Source organism: Vipera berus, assembly GCF_964194415.1.
Source record: "Vipera berus genome assembly, chromosome: 2".
NCBI classification, from domain to species: Eukaryota; Metazoa; Chordata; class Lepidosauria; order Squamata; family Viperidae; genus Vipera; species Vipera berus.
The window spans coordinates 172,405,811-172,426,355 of record NC_138203.1 but is presented as its reverse complement, the minus strand read 5'-3'; positions in this window follow the sequence as shown (position 1 = coordinate 172,426,355).

The window sequence follows — 20,545 nt, the reverse complement described above, 5'->3', positions numbered from 1 at the left end:
ATTAGCCCACTGCTCCACCAAATGTACAGAGTTGACAGAACTTTCTATCTCCAGTTTTTCTCTACTGTGGATCATATTTCATGCAGGGAGAGAAAACTACAGTATCAAGGAATGCAATAATGTTCATTTCATTAAGTCCACTGCCACAAAGCACACTCATTCTAGAGCAGGGGTGTCAAACTCAATTTCATTGAGGGCCGCATCAGCATTGCGGTTGCCCTCAGGGGGCCGGGTGGGTATGGCCTGGGTGGGCATGGCCTACTGGGTGGGCGTGGCTAGAGTGTGTATGGCCTACTGGGTGGGCATGGCCAGCTCTACATCATTCACATCAAGGATGCCTATGGGGGCCTGGGCAGGAGTGGGACAGATCTGAGGGTCTCTGGCAGAAGGAGGGTCTCTCGGCCAGGGCCAAGGCAGTGGGGGCCATTCCCTCACTGTTTCCAGGATGGCTTCACGGGCCACATGAAACCACTTCACGGGCCGGATCTGGCCCCTGGGCCTTGTGTTTGACATGTCTGTTCTAAAGGAACACTTACACTCAGGGATGTTGTTCTGGTTTCTGAAAGTTCTCAACCCCTTCTGCAAGATACCATAGAAGTGCTCAGCCTACCTACTGGATGTTGGAATTGGCCTATGTCCATCAGATCACATTAAGATTGGGCATGAGAAGAATGGATTAAGGGGCTTCTGAATTTTCTTTATAATTTCCTTTCTCTACATCAAGGGGTTAATTTTGTCCAGAGCAATAGGACAATAAATCTTACCTATAAAGATTTTTTAGGTGCTCTCTGATATAATTTCTTTGTCCTGCATGTTTTTATCAGCTAGCATCTTCCAGGGTGCCAAGGTTTACGTATAAAAATTCTGTCTTTTGGGATTAGCAATAGCTTTTTTCCATTAGACTCTCACTACTATTTATATCTGGACTTTGTGGAGCATGGCATCAGAACCTGTTTCAGAGAAGAGAAAATTTACAGCAGGATTGGTTTTAGCAAATCTAAACCTGATAAACTGAACTACTATACAATAACCTGATATTCTACCAATAAAGTAGTTATTTTATGGCTGAAGTATATCTTGGAGAATTAATTAGGTGCCACTGAGCTGGGCACAACTCCTGGCAATCAAATGGGCAAATGTTTATGGAGATTCTCAGTCATCCAGGTCATGGTTGTCCCAAAGGTGCTTTTTAAAAGGCAACTGGACTTTCCTGTTTTTTTCCTTTGAAAATATTTTGCTTCTCATCCAATAAGTTTCTTCAGTTCTTCCGTTCAGGGGAAAAAAAAACCCAAAAAAGTCCAGTTGCCTTTTGAAAAGCACATTTGGGATACATGGGCAAATGTCCGTCCTTTCATTTTATCCCTGGCACCAATCCGTAGCTCTTCCTAAGGAATTTCACTGACTGCCTTGATCTCTTTCACTCACTGTATCTTGCCTTCACCTTCTTAGAATTGCTTCAACCTTGTGAGTTCTAGTCCCTCTTATTCTGTCTAACCCAACAGCATGTATGAAAGAAATTATGTGGTGGGGCTTCAGACTCTGCTTCTCCACCAGCAGGATAACTCTCTGAAAACTTAACAAAAGGGAACCAAATTTGGTATGGGGATGCACCAGCAAAAGAAAGATCAGATTTGAAAAGGGATTAAATCCACCTCATTCTTTCTCTATGTCCTACTTGCATTACCACTGTTAAAAAAAAAACAACTGCTTCAACTATTCTGATTTCTGTTATCCTAGAAATATTCTTATTTCACAATGTTTTTCTAGAAATTTGTTATTGCCTTTCTCCTTAGTATTAATTTTTCGTTCTCCTGCATATTGTCCATTTTAATCTATTTTTGTCCAAGAAAACTGTAGTTCACAAATGAAAAAAATTCACCTTTTAATAGTCATCTGTGCATTCATTTAGTTAAATAATAATAATAATAATAAAATAATAATAATAATAATAATAATAATAATAATAATAATAATAATAATAATTAATAAAGTTGGAAGGGACCTTGGAGGTCATCTAGTCCAACCCCCTGCTCAAGCAAGAAACCCTATACCATTTCGGACAAACAGCTGTCCAGTCTCTTCTTAAAAACTTCCAGTGTTGGAGCATTCACAACTTCTGGAGGCAGGTTGTTCCACTGGTTAATTGTTCTAACTGTCAGGAAGTTTGTCCTTAGTTCTAGGTTGCTTCTCTCCTTGACTAGTTTCCACCCTTTGTTTCTTGCCCTGCCTTTGGGTGCTTTGGAGAATAGCTTGACTCCCTCTTCTTTGTGGCAGCCCTTGAGGCATTGGAACACTGCTATCATGTCCCCCCTTGTCCTTCTCTTCATTAAACTAGACATACCCAATTCCAGCAGTTGTTCCCTATATGTTTTAGCCTCCAGTCCCCTAATCATCTTTGTTGCTCTTCTCTGTACTCTTTCTAGAATCTCAACATCTTTTTTACAGATTGATGTTATCTGCGTATCTCAAGTTTGCACTTTAGTGTTTTAACAAGCAATTTTTATTCCAGTTATTATTTCTTTCAATCTAGTCAGTCTTAACAATCCATTTATCATATAGATTAAACAAGGTAGACAATATTTATCCTTGTCTCATTCATTCCCTATTCTGAACCACTATTTTTTCAAACTCAGTTCTTACAGCTTCCTTTTCACTACAAGGGTTCTCAGAAGAGTAATCAGGTGCTCTGGTACACCTATTATTCTTAATATACAGTATTTCACACTCTGGCATGTCCTACACAATCAAAAGCCTTGCTATAGCTAATAAAGCAAAGGTAAATCTTAAATTCTACCTCTTTCTGTATTTCCTGTCATATTTAACTTTTTAGTGGAACTCTGAAGTATATTTTATTTTAAAAAATGTTTCTGCTATTCTATAATCCTATTTGAAAAGGAATGATTGCTTCCATGATTATATTAAATAGTTCTACATTAGCCTTAAATTTGCTTGTGATTTAAATTAAAAAAAATTCCTTTTCTATTATCTTCCTCTATTTGTTGACATTCTTGGCTGAAATATTTTTTTTATTTTATTTTTTATTTTAATTCCATTTATATCCCGCCCTTCTCCAAAGACTCAGGGAGGCTTACAAGCTTAGCAGTAGCAGAAATATCTTTCCTTGCTTCTTACTGTTGAACAGAACAGAACAGAACAGAACAGAACAGAACAGAACAGAACAGAATAGAATAGAATTCTTTATTGGCCAAGTATGATTGGATACACAAAGAATTTGTCTCCGGTGCATAATATCATAGTGTACATATAAACAGCAAGTAATAGGTCATAGATCATAATCATAGTTACAATCATTAATCATAAGTTACAAACAACAACTAATAAATCATAAACCAATAGGAGAAGATTATAGAATAGAATAGAATAGAATAGAATAGAATAGAATAGAATAGAATAGAATAGAATAGAATAGAATAGAATAGAATAGAATAGAACTGGAAGGGGCCCTGGAGGTCTTCTAGTCCAGCCCCTTGCTCAAGCAGGAGAACCTATACCATCTCAGACAAGTGACTGTCTAGCCTCTTCTTAAAAATCTCCAGTGATGGAGCGCCCACAATTTCTGGAGGCAAGATGTTCCACTGGTTAATTGTTCTCACTGTCAGGAAGTTTCTCCTTAATTTCAGGTTGCTTCTCTCTTTGATCAGTTTCCAACCATTGTTTCTTGTTGCCCTCTGGTGCTTTGGAGAGTAACGTGACCTCCTCTTCTTGGTGGCAGCCCCTCAAATACTGGAATACTGCTATCGTGTCTCCCCTATTTCTTCTTCTCTTCAGACTAGCCAAGCCCAAGTCTTGCAGTTGTTCTTCATATGTTTTAGTGTCTGGGCCTTTAATCATCTTAGTTGCTCCTCTCTGAATTTTTTTCCAAACTCTCAACATCTTTTTTGTGATATGGTGACCAAATATAAACATTTTAAAGAATAAAAAACCATAAAATAAAAACATAGTCATTGTTTTGAAGTGGGAAGTGAGAATTAAAATAGTAGCTTAATTCAGTTTATTCAGCATAATTTATTTTTTCCCCACATGGTATCTATAGGAATGGAACTGACCATGTTAAGAATTGTACAGATTGGCAGTGTGGAATGGGAAGATATAGGTGAATATTTTGCTAAAAGGAAAATTAAGTTGAGATTATCTATCATCTGTCTGTCTGTCTGTCATCTATCTGGTTAGCCAGTCAGCCAATAATCCAGCCAGCCAGCATCTGGCTGATATTGTCATAAAATGTGAGATGAAATATGCACAGAAACTCTACTACTCATTTTAAAAATATACTCCATTTTCACTGCAACAGTTGCTAGGTTATATATTGGTTTACCCATTTTAGAGGGAAAAAAGCAACATTTTCTGAGCCAATATTTAATATTAAGAACTGATGATGGACGGACGGACAGACGGACAGACAGACAGACAGACAGACAGACAGACTGATAGATAGATAGATAGATGATAGAGATGGGTGGTAAGAGAGAAGACAGTAATATGTGGCAACAGGTAGAAGGAGAAAATGTGCTTCAGGAAGCACGCCTTTGTATTCACAGCAGATCATAGGCATCAATCAAATAATGCAATGTGCAAGGTCACCTGTTTGTTAAGACAAATTTCATTTTCATAAGTTATATTCCACTTTTGGTGGTTTTTGCTACTTTGCCACTCTCTTTCTCTACTAAGATCCTTCTTTGTCCTTTAGTATGAAATTTAAGAAGCTGAAATTAGCACTCAAATTCCTTAAGCCTCTTTAATGGGTGAAACTGGAACATACTCCCTGAGAGACTAGAGTTTATCAGAAGATTTAACTATCCACTCTTCTCTTCTATTGTTAACTATACAGTATGCTACAAATAGATAAGTAGGAAAACTGGTACAAAAGGTAGTGAGAACAGCCAATTGCATCACTTTTCTTTATAGGTATTTGAGAAATGATCTGTTGTTCAAGAATAATCTATGAATAATGTTGGAATGGGAGGACAGTAAATTAATATTCAATTTCTACTTCAGAGGCTCATGGGGAAAGTCAGTGATGTCAGACAGATTAATCAAATCAGAGCAGTCAACGTAGATAAAGCAACTACTGCCAGCACAGAGCCATGTGAGCACGAGTTATTGGACATAGATGATTCACAGCTGGATCTATTCAGGGACGCTAGGAGCAGGAGGCAATCCAGCAGAGCAGAACAGAGAAAGGCAATGAGGCAACTCGGTGAGAGGAGGAGAAGGTAATGAGAAGCCATGCCTTGGGACTGCTGATAAAAGGGGAAGGTGTGGGAGGTGCTGGTTGCTGAAGGCAACCGTTTGAAGATCTTCTGCTAGAGTCCTGGTCTGTTATTCCTGCTTAACTCTTGTGTGAACTTTTGATTTCTTTGTAAATAAATTTGGTTGGGTTTTTTCCAGCCTGTTGACTATAAAAAGGGATTGTCCCTGACATTCAAACAGGGCCAGTCATAGGCTGGAACAGAACACACTTTTTCAACCCTTGTCTACTTCCCTTGTACAATTATCACTTTTTCCCTTTCCAGAGAATGATTGATTAATTTATGGACTGACACCCAGTTATTGTCAACTCCTAGCAAACACAGAGATAATTTCTTTTTCTATGACATTCTACCCCAAACCTGGTCTTTCAGGTTTTCCAATGGCGCACTTATCACCACTGTAAGGGGGTCTATTCATCTTCTTGCTAGTCATCTTCTTCTCTTTCTTTTCACCTTTCTAGCAGTAGAGCCTTCTCCAGAGATCTAGTCCTTTTCAAAATGTGTCTGAAGTAGGATAATTTGAGTCTGGTAATTTGTGCCTCAACTGGTAACTTTGGATTGATTGTTTGATGATCCATTTGTTTTCCTCCAGTATTCTCAGTTCCCCAGGACTATAGTTCAATATATAGTGTCAATATTCTACTTATTTTGCTTCTTCAAAGTGCAACTTTTACTTCCATAGTTATACAGGGAATAACATGACTTGCATGATTTTTATCTTTTTTAGGTATAGACACAACAAACATTGGAGTAGCTTTTTAAAGGCTTCAGGGGTGCCCTATAAGTATTAAATTGTGATAGATTTTTGATTGCTTTTTTCTTTACTGATGATGATTGATTCTAAAAGGCAGAGGTTATCCACCACTTTGATTTCTTCATTATCAATTCTAAAGTTGGTTGATGTATTTGTTGTTGTTAGTCTTATAATAAGAGATGAGCTAATTGTCAGTGTGGATAAAAAAGCAGCCTGAAATTTGACACAGCCAGATAGCAAAGTCAGACTGAGTAGGTTTTAAGACTATAATCCAAGAGTCGCTGTCAATATATAACTTGTATACATGCAGATAAATATAAATATTACAAAATATAATAAGACTCTGGAGATGTAATGCTAAATAAAACAAACTTGGTTAAGTAATCAGGCTCCAGGAAATTCTTCCCTTTTGCTGAATTGGGTTATACATTGTGAAATAATTATGTATGATTTTATGGAAATAAAATTAGAATCTGTTAAAGTATCTAAAAACTAAATGAGTCTTTAGGAATTTTGTCAAGGATGAGCTACATATACCTATATGAAAATACATGATACCTCAGCTCAAATCTTTGGATTTACTTTTGATAGTTCAAAAGCTAAAATAACTTATTATGTCTTCTAAGAAATAGCCTTTTCAGTCTTGTGTGTGCCAGATATTTTAGCACAACCATGCTCAGAAATTTCTAGCCTCATGACCATCTAATGAACATCTTTCAGGATTATCACTTGAATTTTGAATATGAGATATACATAAACATACTACTTATGTGTACACATTTGCATATACCACATCTATATGTATACAGTTAATTTATCTTTCACATAGGCTGAACAAAAAGATAGCTTTCGCAAAAACATTTCAGTTTCTATTAATTAAATCAATAATAACAATAAAAGGTCCATTTTACTCTCTATATAACTAACACAAACAAACAAACAAAAAGCAGCTAAGCAATATTCCTTTCACACATTCCTGAAGGCCTGTGGAAAGACACAATTAAACCTCAAGGGAAGGGAAGAGGCTTCAGGGCCTAAGGACCATAACTTATTCCTCTTAGACTTGATTTGGGAAAATTACTGGTACATGGTCTGAAAATGGTAAAATAACATTGTCTGAAATGGTATAGGGCAGGGGTGTGGAATCTTGGCTCTTTTATGACTTGTGGACTTCAACTCCCAGAATTCCTGAGCCAGCATGGCTGGCCCAGGAATTCTGGGAGTTGAAGTCCACAAGTCATAAAAGAGCCAAGGTTCCCCACCCTGGTATAAGGTCTCCTGCTTGAGCTGGGGGTGGACTAGAAGACCTCCAAGGTCCCTTCCAGCTCTATTTTTATTCTAAAAGATTATGGGGGATGAAGAAGGGGCTCTTAGGGTTGTTCAGTGAAATTAATTCTAGGTTTATTCTGTGGACCAAAAAAAGGATGGAAAAGAACTTGGCCACAAAGTCTTTTAGAATTTACACAGTTTAATTTTTTTTAAATGAAATGAGACATTTTTTAAATTGTTTTAGCACAATGGAGGCTCTTTGCTGGCTAACTGAAGGCTGTTGTGTCATGATTTCCTAATTCCTGCTCTGTGTATCTTAAAATAATACTGCAGAGGGAATATCTCAGAAATGCATCACAATAAACCCTTGAGGCATCCAGTTAAAATTTGGCAAGGTTAATGTTCTCAAAAAGGGTTTACCATTCCTGCTATTTTCACCCCATTCTCCAAAACAACAAGGCAGCTGCAAACACTTTGACACTTCCCTTTTATAGCCTATGAAGAAATGAATCTTGAAGTGGCGCAAATCAAATGGCTTTGCCCTTGAATCTCAAGCTGCATACTTTAATTGAATCACATCCTGGGTGAATCTCAAATTTCCTAATCAAATCAAGGCTAATTCATACATATATGAACTACCTTCCACAAACCCTGCTGTTTACCATTAATGCTTGCTAGTTTACGTAATTAAGCTGTGGCCAGCCAGTAGTTTATTAAACTAGATGCGGAGCCATTTCTCCACAGCTGATGATGATACCCTCCATCTCTGATGACCTCAGAAAGCAGTTAATGAACAAAAATCTATCCTGACCATTCTGATAAATAGGCCCTGCAGCTAAGCAGGGAACTTGGGGCTGCCGTAACATGTAAATTGGCTCCTATTAGTGCTATGAGAAATAACAACAACTTCTTGACATTAATGAGGTGATTAAATCAGTATGAGGAATCCTGTTGGTTGAAGCCAGATGTATATTACATCTTAGCAGTTAAGAAAGTTACAGCAAGAACCGGGGGAAAAAGAGGGGGAGAGTTAGAAGAGAAGGAAAGAAAGGAAAATGAGGAATATACTTTTCAAAGTAAGGTTTTCTCTTTAGTGAGCAGTCTTGTGGGATGGGTGAGAATCTGTTTGAATACAATGGCAGGAGATCAGGAAGGAACAAACTAAGGGGCAAACTCAGTAATTTTGTTTCTGCATAACTGAACAGCTGCATGTTGCTCAAGAAAAGAAGAAAATATTGGTAGGAAATAGATGGCACTCCAAATGTTGCTAACAATTCCTAGTACCCTTCACAATTGGGCACACTTGCTAGAGATGGTGGCAGGTGTGCTGCAAGTTATCTAGTTCTAATTTGTCATAATCATGCTGGACTTTCAGAGGATTCTTCTTAAAGAGAACTAAAGGTTCTGACCTGCAAAAATGCAGATAACCAAAACATACATGTCAGGAGTTAGTTTCCCATGAATTTTGCTGCCATTGAGTGGTCATCCAGAAATTTGAAGGGGAGATATGATATGCCTACTTGTAACCATAGCTTGCCTTTTTCTTAACTTGATAAGTTTATTCATTTTACTCAGACACTCTAAAAACAGAACAACTACATCATGGGTGTCAAACTCATGACATCATGTGATGTGTTGCAACGTATCGTGACTTTTTTCCCATTGCTGGCAATGGGGTGGGCACGGTTTTAGTGTGATGCATCCGGCCCGTGGGCCGTCAGTTTGACACCCCTGAACTCTTGTTGTTGTTAGTTGCGAAGTCGTGTCTGACCCATCGCGACCCTATGGACAATGTTCCTCCAGGCCTTCCTGTCCTCTACCATCTTCTGGAGTGCATTTAAGCTCATGCCTACTGCTTCAGTGACTCCATCCAGCCACCTCATTCTCTGTTGTCCCCTTCTTCTATTGCCCTCAATCTTTCCCAGCATTAGGCTCTTCTCCAGTGAGTCCTTCCTTCTCATTAGGTGGCCAAAGTTTTTAGCTTCATGATCTGGCCTTCTAAAGAGCAGTTAGGGTTGATCTCCTCTAGGACTGACCGGTTTGATCGCCTTGCAATCCAAGGGACTCGCAGGAGTCTTCTCCAGCACCACAGTTCAAAGGCCTCAATTCTTTGGAGCTCAGCCTTTTTTATGGTCCAACTTTCACTGCCATACATTGCAACTGGGAAGACCATAGCCTTGACTATACACACTTTTGTTGACAGCCCTGAACTACATCAATCTATTTTTCCCCATTTATTTTCTTAAATCGAAACTAGACAGCCAGCTTGGTGTACTGGGAAGGCACCAAGCTAGAAACTAGGAGAGTGTAAGTTCTAGTTCCACCTCAGGTCAGAAGCCAGCTAGGTAACCTTGGACCAGTCATGCCCTCTAAGCCCCAGGAAGCCCTATGGCAACCACTTCTGGAAAACCTTACCCAAAAAACTGAAGAGACTTCTCCAGACAATCACCAGGAGTGAATGCGTGCACACGCACACACAAAGACTCCACACCACTTCTTACATAAGTCATATAGCATTAAAATGACTTGCATTTCTTTGTTTGCTCTAATGAAGTAGTTGCAACAAACAAGTCCAAAAAGATAGAACAGTTTTGAGTTAAGAAGGTTTAAAATCTATACTAAGCAAATAGGTATTATCATGCAAAGTTTGAAATTGTGACTTCTCATTTCTGCTACAAGCAAGATACTTCTTCTTATAGATTCTGTTGGTAGAACAGGTGTTATCAGTTTTGAAAGTTTCTTAATACACATGATGTAATATTTTATTCCTTTACTAAGACAGCTTTTCACCTTGCATACATTCTGCTAAGGAATTTGCTGTATATATTCCTCTGTGTATGTGATGAATTTTCCACTGAAATAATATTTGAAATCCAGAAACCTAGGGACAGTTGAGTTAGCAAGATTCACATCTCTATCCTCCCTCTTCATGGATTAATCATTCTGTAGAATTTTTCTGCCTTGCTTAAATCCTGCAGCAAGGAAGAAGCATTCTTGTACTTTTTCCATGTACTTCTATTCCCATTTTGCTTTCCCTTAATATTCTCTTATCCCGGTTCCCTCCCTGATTTCAACCAAGCCTCTTGGTCTATTATTGCTATAGAATCATAGGCCACTTTATTGTATGACCAACACAGTACTCTCATGTGATGCTTTACAGCCCTTTGCCTGTTTCTATAGCAACAGAGGAAGAAGATATCTGGGCTAGCATTAGGTCCTCAGGAGCAGACAAGATTTCAGTGACTTTCTTTTCTCTGGTGGAAGTTGTGACCACTGTACTATTGAGCAGAAATATTCAGACATGGGTTTGTCTGGGAACCATAGGGCCTTGATAGCGATACTTATGATCTGGGAAGAAAGATTGTGATTTCTGGGCCTGTTATAAGTCTGTGCTGAGCCAGAGAGCAAACAATAAACAATTATTCCTGCCTTATAAGACAAGAATAATTCACATCCAAGTTTGTGAATCAGTTCATCTGCTTTGGACAGTGGTGTGCTCAGATTTCATCATAGGTTGAGCTTAAGGGGAAAAAAAAGATTGGGTATGATTGGACCTTCAGTCCCATGCAGCCTCTTTTTCACTGGCTGTGACTGCCAATAGCAGGAATAGCTGCTTGTTTACTTCTGAATTATTTAAGATGTCATTATATCACATTGGCAACTTGCTCGGAGAGGCATGGTTTGGACGCCCAGCTTTTTGCTTTTTTCCACTTAGATGGAAACGTGCCAAATTCAGGGCTCCAGTCTTCAGTAAACAACCTCAATTAACATCCATCAACTAGTATTTCCACATTCTACCCCAAGGAGGGAGGAAAAAACAAGATCTGAATTTGTAAAATATGTCGTGCCACGTGGTATCAAGATGTAACTTCCTCAGGTTTTTCTTCATAAATTTAACTTCACAGTTCTATTGTTCACCTGCCTCACAGCTATTAACTCAATTTCAATTGCATAAAAATAATAACATAGTGAATATTGAATTTAATTTAATTGAATTTATTAAATTTATATGCCGCCCTTCTCCCTAAGGACTCAGGGCGGCTCACAACAATAAAAAGTTAAAAAGATAAAATACAAAATTTAAAAAAGAATTAAACAATGAAGTAAATACATAACAATAGACCCAGTAAAACCAAATTTAAAACTACACTCAGTCCAGGCCCGATTGTTGGAACATCCATGTCTTCAGGTCACGGCGGAAGGACCGAAGGTCAGGGGCCATCCTCAGCTCCGGGGGCAGTTCATTCCAGAGGGTCAGTGCACCCACAGAGAAGGCTCTCCCCCTGGGGGTCGCCAGTCGGCATTGCTTAGCTGACGGCACCCTGAGGAGGCCGACTCTGTGGGAGTGAACCGGGCAATGGGAGGTTGATAATGACAGCAGGTGGTCTCGCAAGTACCCCGGGCCTAAGCCATGTAGGGCTTTAAAAGTGATTACCAGCACCTTGAATCACACCCGGAGGACAACCGGAAGCCAGTGCAGCTCACGAAGGAGTGGTGTAACATGGGAGTATCGAGAAACTCCCATAAGCACCCGCGCGGCTGCTGAAGCCTCTGGGTGCACTTCAAGGGCAGCCTCATGTAGAGAGCGTTGCAGTAATCCAGGTGAGAAGTGACAAGGGCGTGGGTGACCATGCATAGGGCATCTCGGTCCCAAAAGAGGCGCAACTGGCACACCAGGTGAACCTGTGCGAAGGCCCCCCTGGTCACAGCAGTTAGATGATCCTCCAAGTTAAGTCGTGAATCCAGGAGGACACCAAGTTGTGAGCCCTTTCAGAGGGGGGCAATACCTCCCCCCCATCAAAAGAGGTGGAACATGTTGGACAATACGAGATGCCAGTATCCACAGCCACTCGGTCTTGGAGGGGTTCAGCCTGAGCCTGTTCCTTCCCATCCAGACCCGCACCGCCTCCAGGCACCGGGACATCACATCAAGGGCATTGCTGGGTTGGTTTGGGGTGGAGATGAACAACTGGGTATCATCTGCATATTGGTGATACCTCACCCCAAAGCCACGGATGATCTCACCCAGTGGCTTCATATAAATGTTAAACAGGAGGGGGGAGAGAACCAACCCCTGAGGCACCCCACAAGTGAGGGGCCTCGGGGTAGATCTCTGCCCCCCTGCCAATACAAACTGTGAGTGACCTGAGAGGTAGGAGGAGAACCACTGTAAAACAGTGCCTCCCACTCCCAGCCCCTCAAGCCGCCGCAGCAGGATACCATGGTTGATGGTATCAAAAGCTGCTGAGAGGTCAAGTAGGACCAGGACAGAGGAACACCCCCTGTCCTGGGCCTGCCAGAGATCATCTACCAGTACGACCAATGCCGTTTCCATGCTGTAACCAGGCCTGAAACCGGACTGGTATGGGTCCAGATAGTCTGTTTCATCCAGGAATTGCGGAAGCTGATGCGCCACAACACTCTCAACAACCTTTGCTACAAAGCGAAGGTTGCAGACAGGATGATAGTTATTCAAAAAGGCTGGGTCCAGAGCAGGCTTCTTGATAAGGGGCCTCACCACCGTCTCTTTTAAGGCAGAGGGGAAGGCACCCTCCATCATTGAAGGGAGCCTGGAGCCAGCCCTCTGTCACCTCCCCAGCGGCCAAAACCAGCCAGGAGGGACATGGGTCCAATAGACAAGTTGTAGCGCTCAGTCTACGCATAATTCTGCCCACATCATCCAAAGAAACAGGGTCAAACTCACCCCAAATAGTATAACCAAGACCTGTCCTCTCCACTCCGCTGGATTCCACCCAGTCGGAGTCCAAACCAGTCCGGATCTGAGCGATTTTGTCCTGCAGATACTGTACAAATTCCTCAGCCCTACCCTGCAAGGGGTCATCCCTCAGTCACTGATTTAACAGTGAGTGGGTCACTCTAAACAGGGAAGCTGGGCAGTTATCTGCGGACGCAATGAGAGCGGAAAAGTAAACATACTTTGCCACTTCCATCGCCACTAGGTAAGACTTTAGACAAGTTCTTAGCCGTGTTCGATCAGTTTCGGATCTGCTGGACCTCCAACAGCTCTCTAGGCATCTTTTCTAGTGCTTCATCTCTCAGAGCTCCTCAGTAAACCAGGGGGCCACCTGGGATTTGCGCTGGGTCAGAGGCCGCAAAGGCACAACTCGATCCAAGGCCCCAGCAGCAGCCCTCTCCCAGGCTACCACTAGGGCCTCAGCAGAGTTGTGGGCAAGGGAAGCAGGAAATGTCCCAAGCTCCATCTGGAACCTCTCGGGGTCCATCAGGCGCCTGGGGCGGAACCACCTGGTCGGTTCTGCCTCCCAGCGGTGGGGGGTGGTGTATTGGAAGTCTAGCCGGAGAAGAAAATGATCAGACCATGACAGGGGTTGGATGGTTAAATCCCCCCTACCCAGATCATTAATCCACTGTCCAGAGATAAAAAACCAGGTCGAGTGTGTGCCCTCCATTATGGGTTGGGTCTTGAATTACTTGAGTCAGGTCCATGGCCGTCATGGAAGCCATGAACTCCCGGGCCAACTCAGACGCCTCACCCAAGGAAGGCAAATTGAAATCCCCCAGAACTATAAGCCTGGGGAACTCAATCGCCAACCTGGGCAAGACATCGAGGAGCTTGGGCAGGGCTGATGATATGCAGCTGGGAGACAGGTACGTAATCAATAGGCCCAACTGAACTCCAAGACCCCACTTCAAAAGGAGAGACTCACACCTGCCTATCTGAGGGACAGTGGCCACTCGTGGACAAAGACCCTCCCTAATAACAACCGCCCTAGGGACGCGGTGGCTCAGTGGGTTAGGACGCTGAGCTTGTCGATCAGAAGGTCGGCAGTTTGGCAGGTTGAATCCCGAGTGCCGCATAACAGAGTGAGCGCCTGTTACTCGTCCCAGCTTCTGCCAACCTAGCAGTTCGAAAGCACGTAAAAATGCAAGTAGAAAAATAGGGACCACTACGGTGGGAAGGTAACAGCGTTCCGTGCGCCTCTGGCGTCTAGTCATGCCGGCCACATGACCGGAGACGTCCTCGGACAAGTGCTGGCTCTTCGGCTTTGAAACGGAGATGAGCACCGGCCCCTAGAGTCGGAAATGACTAGCACGCATGTGCAGGGGAACCTTTACCTTTACCTAATAACAACCGCCACCCCCCACCCCTGCCCTGGGCCTGCGGCTGGTGAAGCACCCGGAAGCCCGGTGGGCATAGTTCCAAGAGGGGGACACCCCCCTCTTGGCCCAACCAGGTCTCCGTGATGCAGGCCAGGTCTGCGTTCTCCTCCTCAATAAGATCATGTATGAGGGGAGCCTTGTTCACCATGGACCTGGCATTGAAATAAATCAACCTGAGCCCAGGGTCCTGTAATCCTATGCCCCCGGGGGAGCAAGAAGAGCCACGAGAGCAGGAACAGGCAACCGCTTGAAGACAGCAGTGGCCCATTCCCCGATAGCGATAAAGCCCTCTGCTCCCACACTCTCTGCCCCTCCCACTCACCGTCAAAATGGGAAGACCCTCCTCACTTGGAGCTGAGTCCACCCCAAACCCCTACTCCCCCCCGCGACTGTCCGATGGTCTGGACTGCTGTCCGGATTGAACTCCCCCAAGTTCATTCTGGATCCCTTGGGCCACCCCCCTCCCGGATCCCCTTAAAATTTTATACAAAAATCTAGATAAAAATCCCCTCAGACTCTTCTTTGAGGTATGCCATCTCTCGGGGTCCCATAACCCGTCATCAAGAGAGATCTTATGTAAGATAGATGGACGCTCCTGCGAGAGGGGGAAAATCTCGCAGCGAGTAGAGTTCTCCAAAAGTATAAGGTGGCATACAGAGGGAAGCAGTAGCATCGGACAATAGAGGGTGCCAGTAGATGGAGATAAGAGATCAGTCAGCCTGTGGCAGGTCCCAAAGCCACAATAATGGTAAAGTGGAGTAATCAACCGCGGCGACAGCAAAAGCCATAAGGTAGTGATGACAAAATGGTGTTGACAAGTGATGAAGTCCAAAAAAGGGAAGGCAGCCCAATGACAATGGCAACGGACCCAAAACAACAGGATTCAGGCATGGCAACAAGGGCAGCTGCAACCTTCGCAGCAGGAAGAAAGCAGCAGCAGCAGCAGACCCCATAGCTGCAACCACAACGCCCACAGGTCCACCGCACTCATGGAGCCGAACTCGACAAGTGGCAGAGGGGTGGGGGAGAAATGACATCAAAGCCCCCTTTCCCTGCCACAACCCTGGTCTCAACAAAACAAGCAAGCACAAGCAGAGTCAAAATTCCGGCACAAGATCACTCGGCCCAGCTCTGCTCTGCTCTGCTCGGACAAAAAGAGAAACAGTCAAGTTGAGTCAGCCCCGCCCAGCTGCCAGCATCCTCTCACTGGTGAGCTAAACAGTCAACCTCTTTGGCTTCTCCTCCTCCGTCCTCTGTCATTCCGAGCTGTATCCCGACAGGGGAGGGCACCAACGCTCCACCGGTAGCTCCACCGACTGAACCGGGGCCAAATGATGGCAAAAAAGCCCCATGGCAACCCAGCAAAGCCAAAAACCACTCCGCACTAGGAGCTCAGAAGCCAGCGAGCAGCCATTTTAGACATGCGCAGAAGAGCCATCTTCTGTTATTACAACTGGTATGTACACAGCAGACTGTTCATTTCTTTATATGTTGGTTTTATCATATCAGCCCTGACTTTCTTGGTGCATCTGAACTTGGTAGCAGCATTGTAAAGTGATGAGCCAGGCTGAAAATGTTTTGATATACATTTGGACCACAATGGCTCACAATGGCTCCTTGAAAATATAGTGTTTCCCACAAATCCCAAGAAATGCCAGTGTTCATTGTCTTGGAAAGGTGAACTTCTGTTTTATCTAGTGACTCCAAATATTCCCCATAAAGTCTTCATGGCAGCATACCTCCCCATAAAATGAAGCAGTATTAATGAGTTTTTGACCATTCAAAAAAACCCCAAATATAGGCCCTTAGGATGTTGAAATTGAACAAGAATGCAAATATTGTGGCCCAGGACCTGTGTGTAACACACCCGGTATTCCTTTTATGACTCCTGGAACTGTCACTGAGTGCATGAAGCCAAGACTGTTGTTTTTATCCTTATACTCACAATTATTATGATTCATTTTTTGAGTTTTAGTACCTTTAAGGAATGGAATAGGTTCCTTCAACATTGCAGATACATTCATTGTCCAAATCTCCCAAATCATTTAAACAATGATTCCTAGAACCATTTACTTTTGAAGTATGCCGTCAGTGTTCTATTGTGCAACCTTGCACTAAAAGTACACACAGTATTTTGGAGACCCAGCTGGATAGCTGCCACATCCCTTTTCTTACGTATTAGTGTTGTCCTTGGGCAGCTGAATCAGTTGCCTTCCAGCTGACCTACAGAAACCCCATTGGTGCAGCTTAACAAACAGAGTTCTTTTACTTCCTGAACAAGCAACAGTATGGAAAAGCAAAGATGTGAGAAGATGCTGGCCATGCTCTATGCTGCACAGTGCAAGGAAAGAAGCACTTCTGAATTCTGGTTATGTACGAATTAATGCGCACGATTCCAGGGCTGTTGCTGAGGTCAAATGGAATGTTTGGCTGTCTGAAAACTCTGACTATGGAAGTATCTCTGCTCTTTCCTTTGTGTTTCCAGGAGCACTTATGAATATTTAGTGACAGGGATTGCTTTCCTTGGTCCTGAATGTTTAATGGATCTTTTTCCATAGTCCTCAATGTGTGGTTTCCATAGTCCTGGATCTTTGTATTCACAATTGCTTTCATTTGTCTTGATGTAGTGGTAGGGAAAATGACCTTGGGGAAACAGGAGGAAGAGCTGCAGCCTAGACAATGGTCTGTTGAATAAAACTTGAGTCTGAAGGAAGAGGGGTGGCACAGAAGGGACCTTCCCTTCTGTAAAAGTAAAAGGTGAGAGGATCTCTTCCAATAAAGATAGAGATGGTATTCCTGAGTGTGTTTCTTGTCTTGACCATCTCTCAACGCTGACCCTGCCCTTGACTGAGCTATCACTGACGTGAATGATAGAGGCCCTGGACCAGAGTATAGACATGGGATGTCATTAAATCATTTTGTTTCTGGAAATAAAGGATGAGGATTGCTAAACCTCTATGCTGTGGAATGAATTCTATCCCTGCTGCTTTCATTTAATTCAATTCCAAAATGAAACAGCTGCAGGCATTTTGATGCTTTCTAACCAGGGATGAATCATGATCTTGAATTAAATCATGACCACTTTTAATTTCAGATCTTCAATCTGAACTCAATCATAACTGATTTGCACAGGTCCAATATTGACTTGGATTGTCAGCTATCATTTTAAAATAAAGGTTGTTTTTTTTTCTATAGCTACTGCCTGGAAATGTTGAATGGAATATTTGTCATCTTTAAAAACCAGTCCTAGCTCAGGTTCAAAGTTGAGTGATGAAAGATGTACAAAATGGAGTTGTAAGGATCAACAACTGGGGAAAAGTGTTCAAAAATATACTCATTTAGAGAAAAGGAATATTGTGTTTCAATCTGCAGTGGTGTCCAGCAATGCAAATTCTCAAAGTCCCTTCCAACTATATTATTATTATTATTATTATTATTATTATTATTATTATTATTATTATTATTATTATTATTATTATTGTTGTTGTTGTTGTTGTTGTTGTTGTTGTTGTTGTTGTTGTTGTTGTTGCTGTTGTTGTTGTTGTTGTTGTTGTTGTTATTCATTGCACAGTCAGCCAGATGTTCAGAGGGGATTTTTGTCTACCTATCAAGTCCTTACCAAGGACCTGGGATAGGCAGATGTGGATGTTTGATGGTATTACAGATATCGTCACAGGATGAAAGCAGTTCCTACTAAGGCCGCCTTTTGCAACTGACTAATGGTGAATTTGTCAATGCCACTGGTGTTCAAGTGGTGCTCCAGTTGTTTTGGGATTGCACCCAAGGTGCCTATTACTATTGGTACTACCCTTGCTTCCCTTTGCCACAGTCTTTCTATTTCTATTTGTAGGTCTTTGAATTTTGTATTATTATTATTATAATTATATAACTTTTATTCATTAAACATGAAACTCAGTCAACTGAACACTCAAATTGACTGGCACTAATGGTTGACATGGGTTGCTGCCAGCATCGTAAGGTATCAACCAGGTATCTTCTTAAAAAAGGCCACCTTTTGCAATTGATTAACGGCGAATTTGTCAATGCCAATGGTGTTCAGGTGGTGCTCCAGTTGTTTTGGGATTGCACCCAAGGCACCTATTACTATTGGTACTACCCTCTTTCTATTTCTATTTGTAGGTCTTTGTATTTTGTTATCTTCTCCAGTTCTTTCTCGTCTATTCTGCTGTCTCCAGGCACTGCCACGTCCACTATCCAGACTTTTTTGTCTTTCATATCGACAATTGTTAAGTCCAGGGTGTTATGTTGCAGGTGCTTGTCTGTTTGAATTCTGAAGTCCAAGAGCAGTCTACTGTTATCATTTTCTATGACTTTCTCTATTTTATGATCCCACCAGTTCTTGCTTACAGGCAAATGATATTTCTTGCAGATCTTCCAATGGACCATTGTTGCTACTTTGTCATGCCGCTGCTTGTAATCAGTCTGTGTGATCTTCTTGCAGCAGCTTACCAGGTGGTCCACTGTTTCTTCAGCTTCTTTGCATAGGTGGCACTTACTGTCTGTTGCTGTCTTCTCAATTTTGACTTTGTATGTATTTGTCCTTAAGGCTTGGTCTTGTGCATCCAGAATTAATCCCTTGGTCTCTTTCTTCAACTTTCCTGCTCTTAGCCATTGCCAGGTCTTGTTATTATCTGCTTTCCCAGTTATTTTTTTTTAATGTACTGGCCATGTAGTGCTTTGTCTTTCCATGCCTCTATTCTGTTCTTCATTTGGTCTTTCTTGTAGGCCAGTTTGGTCTCTCCAGTAGTCAGTAAGCCTTCCTGATATACTAATTTCAGTGCATCTTCATCATTGTCCTTCAGATATTCTTCCAAAGCCATTTTTTCTTCTTCAACCATCTGATGTACTTGCAGCATTCCTTGCTAGATAGAATCTGTCAATGTCACTGCGTGGATGAAGGGCATGATTCATTGTCATTATTTTTCTGGTCTTCCTATCCATTGCTTTTAGTTCTGCTTGAGTCCAGTCCACTATTCCAGCTGTGTATCTAATGACTGGAATTGCCCAGGTGTTGATTGCCTTCACGGTATTTCCTCCATTGAGTTTGGACTTTAAGATCTTCTTCACTCTCTTGATGTGTTCACCTTTAATCTTTTTCTTGACTTCAGTGTGCTTGATGTTGTCAGCCTGAAGGATACCCAAGTATTTGTAGTAATCTTCCTCATCCAGACTTTTAATGTTATTTTCATGGGGCATCTTTATTCCTTCAGTTTTCACTATTTTTCCATGTTTGAGAGTAAGTGTGGCACATTTGTCCAAGCCAAACTCCATTGCAATAACTTGGCTATATATATGGACAGTGTTCATGGCAGATGTTTTTGATGTTTGATAGCCATGTCCTGAGTTATTCAGTATTGTTGACAGAGGAAACAGTGCAATAACAAATAGTAGTGGTGATAATGAATCTCCTTGAAATATTCCTCTCTTGATATTAACCTCTCCCAGTCTTTCACCATTGACCTGCAACTGTGTCTTCCATTGTGCCATCGATCTTTACACAAATTTTCTGATGTTTCTACTGACTCCTGTTATTTCTAGGCACTTAATTATCCAGTCATGTAGCAGAGAGTCAAATGCCTTTTTGTAGTCAATCCATGCCACATTCAGGTTGGTCTTTCTTTTCTTGCAGTTTTCCAAGACCATTTTATCTATTAGGAATTGATCTTTTGTTCCTCTGCTATTGGGGTCATTTCCTTTCTGTTCGGGTGGAAAGAGATTGTTTTCAACTAGATGCTGTTGTACTGCATCAGCTGCCACACCAGTTAGCAATTTGAAAGTTGTTGGTAAGCAGGTAATTGGCTTGTAGTTGCCTGGTGTTGCCCCTTTTGCTGGATTATTCATTATTATTATTATTAGGTAGGTTTTCTCAGTTGTTAGCCACTTTTCAATTTCTCCTCCTTGTAGTATATTGTTGAACTGCTTGGCAATGAGTCGGTATATAACAGTTAGATGTTTCAAGCAAAACCCATGCAGTTCATCTTCACCTGGTGCTGACCAATTTTTGATCTTTCTTGCTCTTTTTTCTACCATTTTTGTTGTTATTTCTAGTACTTTCATTTCAACTTCTGTTTTATTTGCATCCACCTCTTTT